Here is a 15,129-nt window from a genome sequence, read left to right as displayed (position 1 = left end):
GGAGGTCAATTTGGGCATAAGCTCTGTTCATCCTAGATTCAGTGTTCAAGAAGTCTGCTGGTGCCTGTTAGCAGAGCAGACTACGGAGCTAACAGGAGAAACTAGCTCCAAAAAGAAAGCAAAGGCCAACCAGTTGAACTTAAGTCTAAAGAGCCAGTGGACTTACAGAATCACCAACAATTTGATCACAAATATTTTAGTTACATTTTACTGTATTCAGTGATGGAAAGTGTGTATTATCATAGTATTTACAAATTTGGAGATTTGTGAGGGTTTAGAGAAGTATCTCTTTCAAATATCAAAGGCTTAATGTGTTATCTTATAGATCTTTTTTATTCTTTTAAACAATATTTAAGTTGGCTCCCAAACTCTGGGGTATCAGGATACATATATAATCTACTAAAGCCAACTAAAATCCAGAGCAAATAATGAGTTATTTGCTTAGGCTTTCTGGCAGGGGGTGCTTCCATTAGGTTATATTAGAAGAGCATCTACCTGAGCAGGGGAATTTATTTATGTATTCAATAAATATTTGGTTAGGGCTTCCTGTCAGTACAGGTACTAAGTAAATAGTGTACTTAGGCAGAGGGGGTCACAAAGGCAGCAAGATATGAGCCCTGCTTTCAGGTTATTTGTACTTTAGTTTGACTAAAAATGAAAATAATAATTTTTATCTCCATGACATTTTACAATTTTCAGAGTTTTAACACCAATTTTCATTTCACACTCAAAGATTCCTATAAGCATTAACTCCATTTTATTTTTAGTTTTAGTTTTTTTTTTTTTTTTTGACACTGAGTCTCACTCTGTTGCCCAGGCTTGAGTGCAGTGGCACGATCTCGGTTCACTGCAACCTTTGCCTCCTGGGTTCAAGCAATTCTCGTGTCTCAGCCTTCTGAGTGGCTGGGATTACAGTCGTGCACCACCACTCCTGGCTAATTTTTGTATTTTTAGTAGAGACGGGGTTTCACCATGTTGGCCAGGCTGGTCTCGAACTCCCGACCTCAAGTGATCCGCCTGCCTTGGCCTCCTAAACTGCTGGGATTACAGGCATGAGTCACCGCACCAGGCCTATTAACTCCATTTTAAAGATGAGGAAACTGAGTTTCCAAGGAGTGAAGATATTTTTTGAAGGGCATGAAGTTAGTACATAATCACAATTCAAACCCAGGTTTCTTGACTCTTGATCTAATGTTCTCATTCACCATGGCTGCATCTTGAAAAAGAGACTCTATACCTTTGCTAAGTCAAGGTGGGAGGAAAGGAGTAGAACATTTTTTTGATGGATTTTCCTATGAAGCCCTATAGTCCATTTGGCCCTGGCAAAAACACCATGGAGAGTGCATGGAAAATGAAGACTTGTTTCCCACCTTCTGAAGGCTTTCAAATTAAGCTGATGTTAAGAAGCACGTGGGGGAAGAAACACAATGAGATTCTCCTTGTCCTTATAGAGTTTACACTGTCTGTCTGGTTCAGCAACATGTGTTCCAGGACAACCACAGGGTCTGGGACATAGTAGGTCTAGGTACTCAGTAAAAATATGTTGCATAACCACTATGGAAAACAGTATGGAGATTCCTTAAAGAACTAAAAGAACTACCATTTGATCCAGCAATCCCACTACTGGGTATCTACCCAAAGGAAAAGAAATCATTATATATAAAAGACACAAGCACTTGCATGCTTATAGCAGCACAATTTGCAGTTGCAAAAATAGAGAACCAACCTAAGTGCCCATCAACCAACAAGGGGTTAAAGAAAATGTGGTATATATACACCATGGAATACTACTCAGCCGTAAAAAGGAATGAAATAACGTCTTTTGCAGCAACTTGGGTGGAGCTGGAGGACATTATTCTAAGTGAAGTATCTCAGGAATGGAAAACCAAAATTCTTATGTTCTCACTTGTAAGTGGGAGCTAAGCTATGAGGATGCAAAGGCATAAGAATAATATAATGGGCTCTGGGGACTTGAGGGGAAAGGTGGAAGGGGGGTTAGGGATAAAAGACTGCATATTGGGTACAGTGTACGCTGCTCAGGTAATAGGTGCACCAAAATCCCAGAAATCACCACTAAAGAACTCATCCATGTAACCAAAAGCCACCTGTACCCCAATAAAACTATTGAAATAAAAAATGAAATTAAAAAATATGTTGCATAAATAAAAGACAGATGAATGGGAGCAAATACACTTTAGTATATACTATAACTTCAAATGTGATAAACAAGGAATCACAAAGCAATAGGAATTAGATGTTCTATTTAATGCATAGGGTTTGGAAAATTAACTATGTATTTGGAGAAATGAATGTTAGATCTCTGTCTCATAATATAATCTCGTACTGTCAAGTAAATTCCAGACAAATCAGAGTCAAATGTTAAGAACAAAACCATTTTTTTTTGCAAAAGGCAGAAACTATAAGTGACAACTTCATTGATTTCTGACTGATAAGGGATTACTAAGTATAAAAATAATGTAAGAAATTATAACCTGAGCAGCTAAAAATACGACTACATAAAAAGAAGACTTGATTCTTGGCTTAAAGCACTAGAACTTTTGTATATCCAAGGACACCATGAATGTTATATAATGAATTAGGAAAATATTAAAAATAAATAAGAAAAGCAAATATTAGTCCCTTAAGGTATTTAAAAATACATTAAAAAGCATGCAAAAAATCCTTTAAGATATAAAACGCCAATATCCCAACAAGAAAAACATAAACACATTAGGAATAATCATCAAAGGGCATAAAAAACTAATTCATAGAATAAAAATTTTTTAAAAATCCAGAAAAACTCAACCTCCCTGTTAATCAAAGAAAAATAAAAGAACAATGATTTTTTTTACCCTTTACATTTGTAAAAATTAAAGTTATAATGCTCAGGACTGCCAAAGGCATGATGAAATAGGCTTCTCATAAACTGATAGTAGAAATTAAAATAATATAAGCTTTCTAGAAGGCAATTTGGCCATGGTTATCAAAATATTTTTAATGTATATAAACTTTGAATCACTGATTCAGCTTCTATAAAATTATCCTAAAATAATCAAAGATGCAAAAAGATGTATATACAACAAAGTTCACCATGGCCTTCTTGATAATAGTGAATAAGTATAAACAAAATAAATGCTCAACACTAGAGAACTGTTAGGCAAATTATTCATAAGATAGAATGTTATGCAGTCATCAAAAATCAAGTTTTAGATGAATATTTATTGAAATATGAAATATTTGACATGCCCATAAAAGGTTTTTAAAAAGCAAACTACAAAAGAGTATTATAAAATGATGCTATTATATTGAGAGAGAAGAAAGGAAAGAAAGAGAAAGGAGAGGAGAAAAGGAGGGAAGGAGAGAGGAAAAGAGGGGAAAAAATGGAATGGCAAGCTCTGTTGAAATTTTGTTTTATATCTTAGGAACACAAGGGATTTATTATTTGTTGTTTTGTTTTTGCTTTCCTATGTTTTAACAAATTTTCTACATTTTTGTAATGGAAAAATTATTTATTTGAGTCTGAAAAGACTACCCAGAAATCTCTGGGCAATAGGATTACAAATATTTTTCATTTTCTTCTTCTCATACAAGAATATTTACAGCATACAAAACTACTTCTTGTATTTTTCAATATTTTTATAGAAAGTCTTACCCGTGGAAGAGATCTGATTTACCCAGTGTTACCGATGGTCTGTCCTTAGGGGTCTGTAGCAACTTCAGTCCTTGCCTCCTCAGAAGAAAGAATTCGACTGAGTGACAAAATCAGAAAAAGAGACAGAGACAAGTTCCACAGCAGAAATAGAAGTTTATTTTAAAAGGCCTTAGAACAGGAAAGAAAGTCAGGTGCGCTTGGAAGAGACCCAAGCGTGCAAGTGAAAGGTTAAAGAGCGGTCAAGTGCCCCATTTAACTGTGATCCTGGGACTTTCATAAGCTCGCTTCTTTACCATGATTCTTCCCTTACAGTGGGCTGCCCTCATGCACAGAGCCCTCCTTACCCTTGAGAAGTGAGCTCATGCAGTGTGTTTAGGGAGTTACAGGCATGCCCAGCTGAGGCTTTCTTCCTTTTTCCAGTGGAATGTACCTGGAAGGATCATACTTCGCCATTTTTGTCTCTTAATATGCATGCCCAAGAAGCTGTTTCTCCCTGGCGTCTGCATTCAGTTAACAGTTTTAATTAATAATTAACAGGTGTGGACTATCAGTCTCTCCCTGGCTGCCGAATTATCATTTTAAGAGAGGCAATGCGATAATTGCCAAATCATCACCTGACTTTTCTAGTGGGTGGGGGGAGAGCCCTCTCCTGCCCCACCCACGCCTAACTACCCGTAACAAAAGCATGAATTATTTATATTGAAAGAAAAGAGTGCTTTTTTTTTTTTACACAAAAAGATATGGGTATCTTTAATATGTGACATTTTCAACATGAACCGCATAGTATTTGCATAATACTATGAAATATATTTTTAATAATGAAGATCTGGTCTGAATAATCTAGAATAGATGAAGTGTTCAAAATTGATACAAATTTGGCAGTGAGTCCCAGGTATCAAATATCCTTTCAGTCCTTCCCACAAGGAAACTGACAGAAATGAAGACTTATTCCCCTTATTTTCTTCTCAGCTTCTATGGCAGCCTGTGGGATGGGGAAGGTTTAACTGCAAGCATGTCCTTGCGCTAAGAATTTGAGGGAGTAAGGAACAATAGCTGGGGCGTGGCTGGGTGGAGAGGTCTTAAGAACAGTATTCACAGGGTCAGAACACGTTTTTTCAAGATCTTACAAGTGAAAAACGTTTCTGTAAATAATCTGTTTATTTCACCTTTGTTTGCAATTTAAATAATACTGAACAATTTTTCAATAAATAACACTAAAAAATCACAATGGTTGACATTTATTGATGCTTGCTCTATGCCAAGCACTGTATTAAATCATAGCCATACATTATTTCTTTTAATATGAACAGCAGCCCTATAAGGCAGGAACTTTTTAAATCTTCACTTGACAGACTACAAGAGGCAAGGCCTAGAGAGGTTGGGTAACTTGTCCAAGTTCCTAGTAAGTAGTAGAGCCAAATTTAAGACCAGGTTTATCTGAATTTCAGCTCCAAGTATTTAATTATACACTGCCTAACATATCTGCCAAAGCTAAACAATACCCAACAAAAATGCATTCATATGGTCACCGAAAAATACACGCTAACTAGAAGGTTAAATAGCAGCATTATTCTTAAAAGTCAAAAACTAGAAACCACCCAAATGCACAACAGCAATTGAACAGATAAATTCTGGTATATTTACACAATGGAATGCTATACAGCAATGTAAATGAATTATCTACAACTACATGCAACACATGGATGAATATCACAAACATAATGTTGAGCAAAAGAAGTCAGACCCAATGGACGCTATAATTCAATTTGTTCAAAACATGCAATAAATAGTCAAAATAAATCTATGATTTCAAAATCAGGATAGTGGTTACTCTTTGATATTGAGGATGTGGCAGGTGAAGCCTGGACAGGTTTCTGGGTGCTGGTAATGTTCTGTTTCTTGATCTGGGTCCTGATTACACTGATTACAAGAGTGTGTTCACCTTTTAAGAATTCATTGAGCTTTATGCCTGCAATAGGGGTACTTTTCTGTATGACTAGTAAGTCCAGAGGAAGAATGCAGTTGGTGACAGACATGTGGTTTAGTTTCTACTAAACACTCTACATACAGGAAAGTAGTATAAAGTGATAAAAGAGGATCATGGAAATACTGATCTGATAATGATCAGCTTTCTAAGATACAAACAATTAGCCCTGGGGAGTGACAAATAATATGCCACAACAAGCTCACTTGGTTACCTTTCCATCATAATTCAGAACCAGAGTGTGTCTGTTTGGACAGCAGGAAAGTGTTTGCTTTAATATCACCACCTGCAGAATGAAATTCAACCAATGAAGTTAGGAAATTGCCATTTACAGATAATTATTATTTAGCTGGTTTCTAACTTCACAGATCTGCAGCCATTTGAGGACGAGGTCCCAAAACTGCCATAGGGTGTGGTGTCGGAGCTGGTCTATTTTAACTTAATGATCTGGAAGAGGAAATAACCAGCATGGTAATGACATTGTGAACGATGCTAAATTGAGAGAGTTGCAAATGCTAATAAAGGCAGAGGAACAAGATGGGAAGACTTTGCTGATAAAATCTGGACTTTGTGAATAGTACCAGCGCATTGAATTCCCAATGCTCTGCCCTAGCAATAGATTCCAGAGCAACTCCTTTGTGTTAAAAAATAAAGGTCTCATATCTAAAAAAATTGAATATTCTATTTTGGCACTGCAATTTTAAATAAACTTTCTTTAATTTTAAAATAGTTTCAGACTTACAGAAAAGTTATTAAGATAGTACAGAGTTCCAAAACATCCCACACCCAGTTTCCCCTATTAACAACATACATTAGTATAGCGCATTTGTAACAATTAATGAACCGATATTAATACATTGTTTCTTTTTTAATTTTTGTTTTTAAAATATAAATTGACAAATTATAGTTATACCTATTTATGGGGTACAAAATGATGTTCTGACTTATGAATACAATATGGAATAATAAAATCAAGCTAATTAACCTATCCATCACCTCAAATACCTAACATTTTTTGTGTTGAGAACATTTAAAATTTAGTCTCTTAGCAATTTTTAAAAGTTTGATATTATTTTTACTATATTCACCACGCTGTGCAATATATCTCAAAGCAAAAAAAGAAAAAAAAAACTTATTCCTCCTGCCTAATTGAGGCTTTGTATAATTTGACCATCATTTCACCATTCCCCCTAAACCCCAGCTTCTGGTAACCACCATTTTACTCTCTGTTGCTTTGAGTTTGATTGTTTTAGTGTCCACATATAAGTGAGAATTCTTGAAGGGGAGTATCTACATAAATTATCTGGAATTCTTCTACGTGGGATTTTTGTATATTCTTCCCCATTTATTTATTCAATCATTTATTATGTCATTATGAACTCATGGATATTTATTTTATACTTTGGCTTATAATCCAATACTGCTTTATTTATTTTGATCCTCAAATCATTCCACTTTCAGCCATTGGGAGCTCTTTCAGTTGACTCCTGTGTCTTTCTGACACACTTCCACCACTGTGGATTTTCTTTTCTTTTCTTTTTTCTTTTTTTTTTTTTTTGAGTACTTTCTTATTTTCTAGCAGTACAAAATGTTCCAGGATCATCTGCATATTTTCTGCCCCAGTCCTAGAATCAGTCATTTCTCCCAGGAGCCCTGGTTTATTTTATCGAAAAATGGTATTAGAAACCAAGATCTGTGCACTATGTGTGACCACTGCTACTGGAGTGTTTTTGGTTCTAGCCCTGTAAACTGACAGCACAAGGAAATACATTTGTATATATAAACGCTGTATATACACATATCTGTAAACATTTCTGTATGTATCTATCTGTGTCTATATTAAACTAATCATGAGTTCATACTAATGTCTTTAATTCCAATCCATTACCACATGAATTATTCTATTTTCTCCTTATCTGTAACCTTTCTGCTCCAACAATGAGAAAACTAGCTCCCACCATCTGCCGTCCATTTCCTTATTGTGTAATCCTAGTATCCATGTATAGTAGTTTAAGAATTGTGAACCCATATCCCAATAGGAAACAACTTTATCACTTAGAGTAGCGCTTATGTACAGTTCCTTTTATCTTTAGTCTTATAGACTCTACCCATTACCTTGTACATTTCCTCTACCCCCCCTTCCGTTATGTTGTTTAACACATGCGTAATACAGTTAGATTTTTAAAAATCACATTCTGCATTCCATTCTGAAATCCACTGATCTCCTAAATGGTTTTTAAATTTGCATACATTAAAGTCCACTCTTTGGGCTCTAGTTCTGTGGGTTTTGACAAGTATACAATATTGTGTATCCACCATGACAGTCTCATTCAGAATAGCTTCACTGCCTTAAAAAAAAATCCCCCGTGATTCTCACATTCAACCTTTCCCCACCTCCACTGAACCTCTAGCAATCACTGACCTGTGTCTAGAGTATTCTCTTTTTCAGAATGTCATATAAAGGGAATCACACCAAATGTAGCTTTGCAAACTAGCTTCTTTCACTAGGCAAAATGCATTTACATCTTTGTATTTGCATAGCTGGATAACACATTCCTTTTCATCACTCAATAGTATTACATTATATGATGTAGAACAGTTTGCTTATTCCTTTACCTATTGAAGGACATTTTTGTTGCTTCTAGTTTTTGGTGATTATGCATAAATAAACCTGCTATAAACTTTTTTAATTTTAAATTTTTTATTTTCAATTTTTGTGGGTACCTAAGTGTGTATGTTTATGGGGTACATGAGATGTTTTGATACAGGCATTCAATGTGTAATAATCACATCATGAAGAATATCCATTCCTTCAAGCATTTATCCTTTGCTTATAAACAATCCAATTACACACTTTTAGTTATCTTAAATATACAAGTAAGTTATTACTGACTATAGTCACCCTGTTGTACAATCAAATACTAAGAATTATTCATTCTTACTATTTTTGTACCCATTAACCATCCCCATCTTACCCTAAGCCCCCCACTACCTTTCCCAGCCTCTGGTAACTATCCTTCTACGTTCTATGTCTATTAGTTCAATCGTTTTGATTTTTAGATCCCACAAATCAATGAGAACATGCTATGTGTTATTTAATTCAATTTACTAGTATTTTGTTGAGGATTTTTTGCATCAGTATTCTTCAGAGAGATATTGGCCTGTAGTGTTTTTTGGGTTCTTTTTTGTTTGTTTTTTGTTTTTTTGCTTTTTTCTTTTGATATGTCTGTGTTTGGTTTGGTATCAGGGTAATACTAGCCTCAAGGAATGAGGTTGGAAGTATTCCCTCCTCCTCTATTTTTCAGAATAGGTGGAGTAGGACTGGTATTAGTTCTTCTTTAAGGGTCTGATAGAATTCACCAGTGAAGCCATTGAGTCCCAGGCTTTTCTTGACTGGGAGAATTCTTATTATCATTTCTATCTCATTACTTGTTATTGGTCTATTCAGGTTTTGCATTTCTCCATGGTTCAATCTTGGTAGGTTGCGCATGTCTAGGGATTTGTTCATTTCTTCTAGATTTTCCAATTTATTGGCATATAGTCGCTCATAGTAGCCACTAATAATCCTTTGAATTTCTGCAGTATCTGTTGGAATGTCTCCTTTTTCATTTCTGATTTTATTTATTTAGATCTCTTTTGTTTTCTTAGTCTGGCTAAAGGCTTGTCAATTTTGTTTAACCTTTCAAAAAATAAACTTTTTGTTCCATTGATCTTTTGTATTGTTTTCTTCATTTCAATTTCATTTATTTCTTCTCTGATCTTTATTATTTATTTTCTTCTACTAATTTTGGGTTTGGTTCTTTTCTAGTTCTTTAAGATGCATCATTAGATTGTTTATTTGAAGTTTTTCCTCTTTTTGATATAGGCACTTCTAGCTATCAACTTCCCTCTGAGTATGATTTTGCTGCATCACATAGGTTTTGGTATGTTGTATTTCCATTATCATTTGTTTCAATAAATTTTTTAATTTTCTTAATAATTCCTTTATTGATCCACTCATCATTCAGAAGCATATTGTTTTAATTTTCATGTATTATATAGTTTCCAAAATTTCTCTTTTTATTAATTTCTAGCTTTATTCCATTGTGTTCAGAGAAGACGCTTGGTATTAATTCAATTTTTTGAATGTTTTAAGACTTTTTTGTGACATAACATTTGGTCTATCTCTGAGAATGATCCATTTGCTGAGGAAAAGAATGTGTATTCTGTATCCATTGGATAACATGTTCTGTATCTATTAGATTCATTTGGTCTATAGTGCAGGTTAAGTCCAATGTTTCTTTGTTGATTTTCTGTCCAGAAGATCTGTCCAGTGCTCAAAGTAGGGTGTTGAAGTCTCCAGCTATTATTGTATTGGGGTCCATCCCTCTCTTTAGCTCTAATAATATTTCCTTTATATATCTGGATATGCCCATGCTGGGTGCACATATATTTAAATTTCTTATATCCTCTTGCTGAATTGACACCTTTATCATTATATAGTGACATTCTTTGTCTCTTCTTATAGTTTTTGTCTTGAAATATATTTTGTCTGATATAAGTATAGTGATTTCTGCTCTTTTTTTGTTTATACTGGCATGGAATATATTTTTCCATCCCTTTATTTTCAGCCTATGTGTGTCTTTACATATGAAGTGTGTTTCTTGTAGGCATCAGATCAATGAGTCTTGATTTTTCATTCATTCATTCAGTCTATGTCTTTTGATTGGAGAGTTTAGTCCATTTACATTCAATGTTATTATTGATAAGTAAGGACTTACTCCTGCCATTTTGTTATTTGTTTTCTGGTTGTTTTGTAGTCTTCTCTTCCTTCCTTCTTTCTTCCCTTCTTGTCTTCCTCTAAAGAAGGTGATTTTCTCTGGTGATATGATTTAGTCTCTTTTTAGTTTTTGTATATCAGTCGTATGTTTGTTGGTTTGAGGTTACCATGAGGCTTGCAAATTCAATATTATAACCCCTTATTTTAAACTGATAACAACCTAACACTGTTTGCATAAACAAAAAAGCAAAAAGAAAACTAGTAAAAACTCTATGCCTTAACTTCATCCCCCCACTTTTTAAATTTTGTTGTTTCTATTTATATTTGATTATACTATGTTTTGGAAAGTTGTTGTAGTTATTACTTTTGATTGGTTCATTGTTTAGTCTTTTGACTTAGGATAAGAGTAGTTTACACACCAAAGTTACAGTGTTATAATATTCTGTGTTTTTCTGTGTACTTACTATTACCAGTGAGTTTTGGACTTCAGGTGATTATGTATTGCTCATTAATGTCTTTTTCTTTCTGATTGAAATACTCCCTTCAGCATTTTTTGTAGGACCAGTCTGGTGTTGATAAAATCCCACAGCTTTTGTTTGTCTGATTTTGCTTCTCATGAAGGTGTTTTATGAGTGTAGATAGTTGTTAAATTGGTGTCCTTGTGTGGGGGATGACTGGTAGAGCCTTCTATTCCACCATCTTGCTGCACCTCCAATCATCTGCTATAAACATTGACGTGCAGGCTTTTATATGGACATAAATTTTCAACTCCTTTGGGTAAATACCTAGAAGTCCAATTGCTAGATTGTAGGGTAGGACTATGTTTACCTTTGTCAGACACTGCCAAAGTGTTTTTCAAAATGGCTGTACCTTTTTGTATACCCACCAGCAATAAATGACAGGGTTTTTTTTGTTCTTCATCCTTGCCACCAATCAGTATTGTTAGATTGTAGGTGTTAGCCTTCATAGTACTTGTATGGTAGTATCATATTGCTGTTTCAATTTGCATTTTTCTAATTTGCTTGAAAAATGATGGCGAGTGTCTTTTCATAGGCTTCTTTGCCATCTGTATACCTTCTTTGGTGGTGAATCTGTTCAGATCTTTTGTCCATTTTTAAATTGAATTGTTTTCTTATTATTGAGTTTTTAAAGTTTTTTGTATATTTTAGACATAAGTTCTTCATTAAATATGTATTTTGCTGATATTTTCTCTCAGTATGTGCCTTGACTTTTTATTCTTATAGCAGTATCTTTTTCAGGACAGAAAAAAATTTAGTTTTAATAAAGGTTTCCTGTTCACTCTGATGGTAGTTTCTTTTGCTGTGCAGAAGCTCTTTAGTTTAATTAGATCCCATTTGTCAATTTTGGCTTTCGTTGCCATTGCTTTTCGTGTTTTAGACATGAAGTCCTTGCCCATGCCTATGTCCTGAATGGTAATGCCTAGGTTTTCTTCTAGGGTTTTTTATGGTTTTAGGTCTAACGTTTAAGTCTTTAATCCATCTTGAATTAATTTTTGTATAAGGTGTAAGGAAGGGATCCAGTTTCAGCTTTCTACATATGGCTAGCCAGTTTTCCCAGCACCATTTATTAAATAGGGAATCCTTTCCCCATTGCTTGTTTTTCTCAGGTTTGTCAAAGATCAGATAGTTGTAGACATGCAGCGTTATTTCTGAGGGCTCTGTTCTGCTCCATTGATCTATATGTCTGTTTTGGTACCAGTACCATGCTGTTTTGGTTACTGTAGCCTTGTAGTATAGTTTGAAGTCAGGTAGCGTGATGCCTCCAGCTTTGTTCTTTTGGCTTAGCATTGACTTGGCGATGCAGGCTCTTTTTTGGTTCCATACGAACTTTAAAGTAGTTTTTTCCAATTCTGTGAAGAAAGTCATTGGTAGCTTGATGGGGATGGCATTGAATCTATAAATTACCTTGGGCAGTATGGCCATTTTCATGATATTGATTCTTCCTACCCGTGAGCATGGAATGTTCTTCCATTTGTTTGTATCCTCTTTTATTTCATTGAGCAGTGGTTTAGGGCTAATATCCAGAATCTACAATGAACTCAAACAAATTTACAAGAAAAAAACAAACAACCCCATCAAAAAGTGGGCAAAGGACATGAACAGACACTTCTCAAAAGAAGACATTTATGCAGCCAACAGACACATGAAAAAATGCTCATCATCACTGGCCATCAGAGAAATGCAAATCAAAACCACAATGAGATACCATCTCACACCAGTTAGAATGGCAATCATTAAAAAGTCAGGAAACAACAGGTGCTGGAGAGGATGTGGAGAAATAGGAACACTTTTACACTGGTGATGGGACTGTAAACTAGTTCAACCATTGTGGAAGTCAGTGTGGTGATTCCTCAAGGATCTAGAACTAGAAATACCATTTGACCCAGACATCCCATTACTGGGTATATACCCAAAGGACTATAAATCATGCTGCTATAAAGACACATGCACACGTATGTTTATTGCGGCACTATTCACAATAGCAAAGACTTGGAACCAACCCAAATGTCCAACAATGATAGACTGGATTAAGAAAATGTGGCACATATACACCATGGAGTACTATGCAGCCATAAAAAATGATGAGTTCATGTCCTTTGTAGGGACATGGATGAAATTGGAAATCATCATTCTCAGTAAACTATCGCGAGAACAAAAAACCAAACACCACATATTCTCACTCATAGGTGGGAATTGAGCAATGAGAACACATGGACACAGGAAGGGGAACATCACACTCTGGGGACTGTTGTGGGGTGGGGGGAGGGGGGAGGGATAGCTTTAGGAGATATACCTAATGCTAAATGACGAGTTAATGGGTGCAGCACACCAGCATGGCACATGTATACATATGTAACTAACCTGCACATTGTGCACATGTACCCTAAAACTTAAAGTATAATAATAATAAAATAAAAAAATAAAAAAATTTAAAAAAGAATAATAAAGGTTTCCTGTACATTGCATTTTTTTCTTTCTTTTCTCCACTTTTTATTCTTCTCTGGTGTTAATTGAGCATTTTATGTCATTCCATTTTATCTTTTTTATTAGCATATCAATTACAGTTCTTTAAAAAAAAATTTGTAGTGATTGCCCTAGAGTTTCCAATATATATTTTAAACTGGTCTAATTTCACCATCAAATAATACTATACTGCTTTAAGCACAGTACAGATGCCTTATGACAGAGTATTCCAAATTCATCCCACTCATTCTTTGTAACATTGCTATTATTAATTTTATTTCAGATTTCACTTCACTTATCCACATGCCATAATAACCCAATACATTCTTACTATTATTACTTTAAACAAACAGTAATATTTTACACCAATTAGAAATTTAAAAATCAAAGTACTTCATCATATCTTTATTTATTCATTCTCCAGTGCTCTCTTTATGTAGATCCAAGTTTCTGACCTATATACTTTTTCTTCTGCCTGAAGAACTTCTGTTAACATTTCTTGTAGGCTGAGTTTGCTGGCAGTGAATTCTCTCAGTTTTTGTTTAAGAAAGTTTTTACTTCTTCATATTTGAAAGATAATATTTTTGATATAGAATTCTAGATTGGTGAGTTGTTTTTTCTTTCAAAGCTAAATATTTCACTGCACTCTCTTCTTACAACACAGTTTCTGATTAAAAAGTCCCTGTAGTTCTTTTTTATTTTTTATTTGAATAGTTTTGGGGGAACCGGTGGGTTTTGGTTACATGGATAAGTTCTTTAGTGGTAATTTCTGAGATTTTAGTGCACTCATCACCCAAGCAGTGTACACTGTACCTAATGTGTGGACTTTTATCCCTCACTCCCCCTCCCACACTTCTCCTCATGTCTCCAGAGTTCATTATATCATTCCTATGCCTTTGTGCTTTCATAGCTTAGTTCCCACTTATAAGTGAGAGCATATGATGTTTGGTTTTCCATTCCTAAGTTACTTCACTTAGAATAGTGGTTTCCAACTCCATCCAGGTTGCTGTGAATGCCATTATTTTGTTCTGTTTTATGACTAAGTAGTATTCCATGGTATATATATACCACATTTTCTTTATCCATTCATTGGTTGATGGTTATTTAGGCTGGTTCCATATTTTTGCAATTGCAAATTGTGCTGCTAAAAACATTCTTATCTTTATTCCTCTATAGGTAAGATGTTTTCTCTTCCCTTCACATCCCAACCCCCATGCCCCCCTGATACACGCACTTGTTTGGCTTCTTTCAAGATTTTCTCTCTGTGTTTGGTTTTCTGTGTTTTAATATGATATACCAAGGTGTGAGGACTTCATGGTGGGCTGTGGAGGCAGAGATTTTTCCTGCTGGTATTCTCTGAGCTTCCTTGATCTGTGGTTTGGTATCTGTCATTAATTTTGGAAAGATCTTAGCCATTATTACTTCAAATTGTTCTTTTGCTTCACTGTCTCTCTACTCTCCTGGTATGTGTGTGTTAAATGTTCTTTTCTTTTTTTCACCCATTCTTTATTCTCCTTGCATTTCAGTTTGAGAAGGTTCTATGATCCTGTCATCAAGTTCACTGACTCTTCCCTCTGTCATGTCAAATCTACCGATGAGTCCACTGAAGATATCCTTCATTGCTGTTACTTTTTAAAATTTCTAGCATTTCCTTTTGATTTTTTCTTAAGGTTTCCATCTCTCTGCTTATACTACTCATCTGTCCTTGTATGTTGTCTACTCTTTCCATTAGAGCCTTTGACACATCATC

The sequence above is a fragment of the Gorilla gorilla genome, chromosome X (genome assembly GCF_029281585.2).
Source record: "Gorilla gorilla gorilla isolate KB3781 chromosome X, NHGRI_mGorGor1-v2.1_pri, whole genome shotgun sequence".
Lineage (NCBI taxonomy): Eukaryota > Metazoa > Chordata > Mammalia > Primates > Hominidae > Gorilla > Gorilla gorilla.
The sequence above is the reverse complement of the archived record's forward strand: the minus strand, read 5'-3'. Positions refer to the sequence as shown.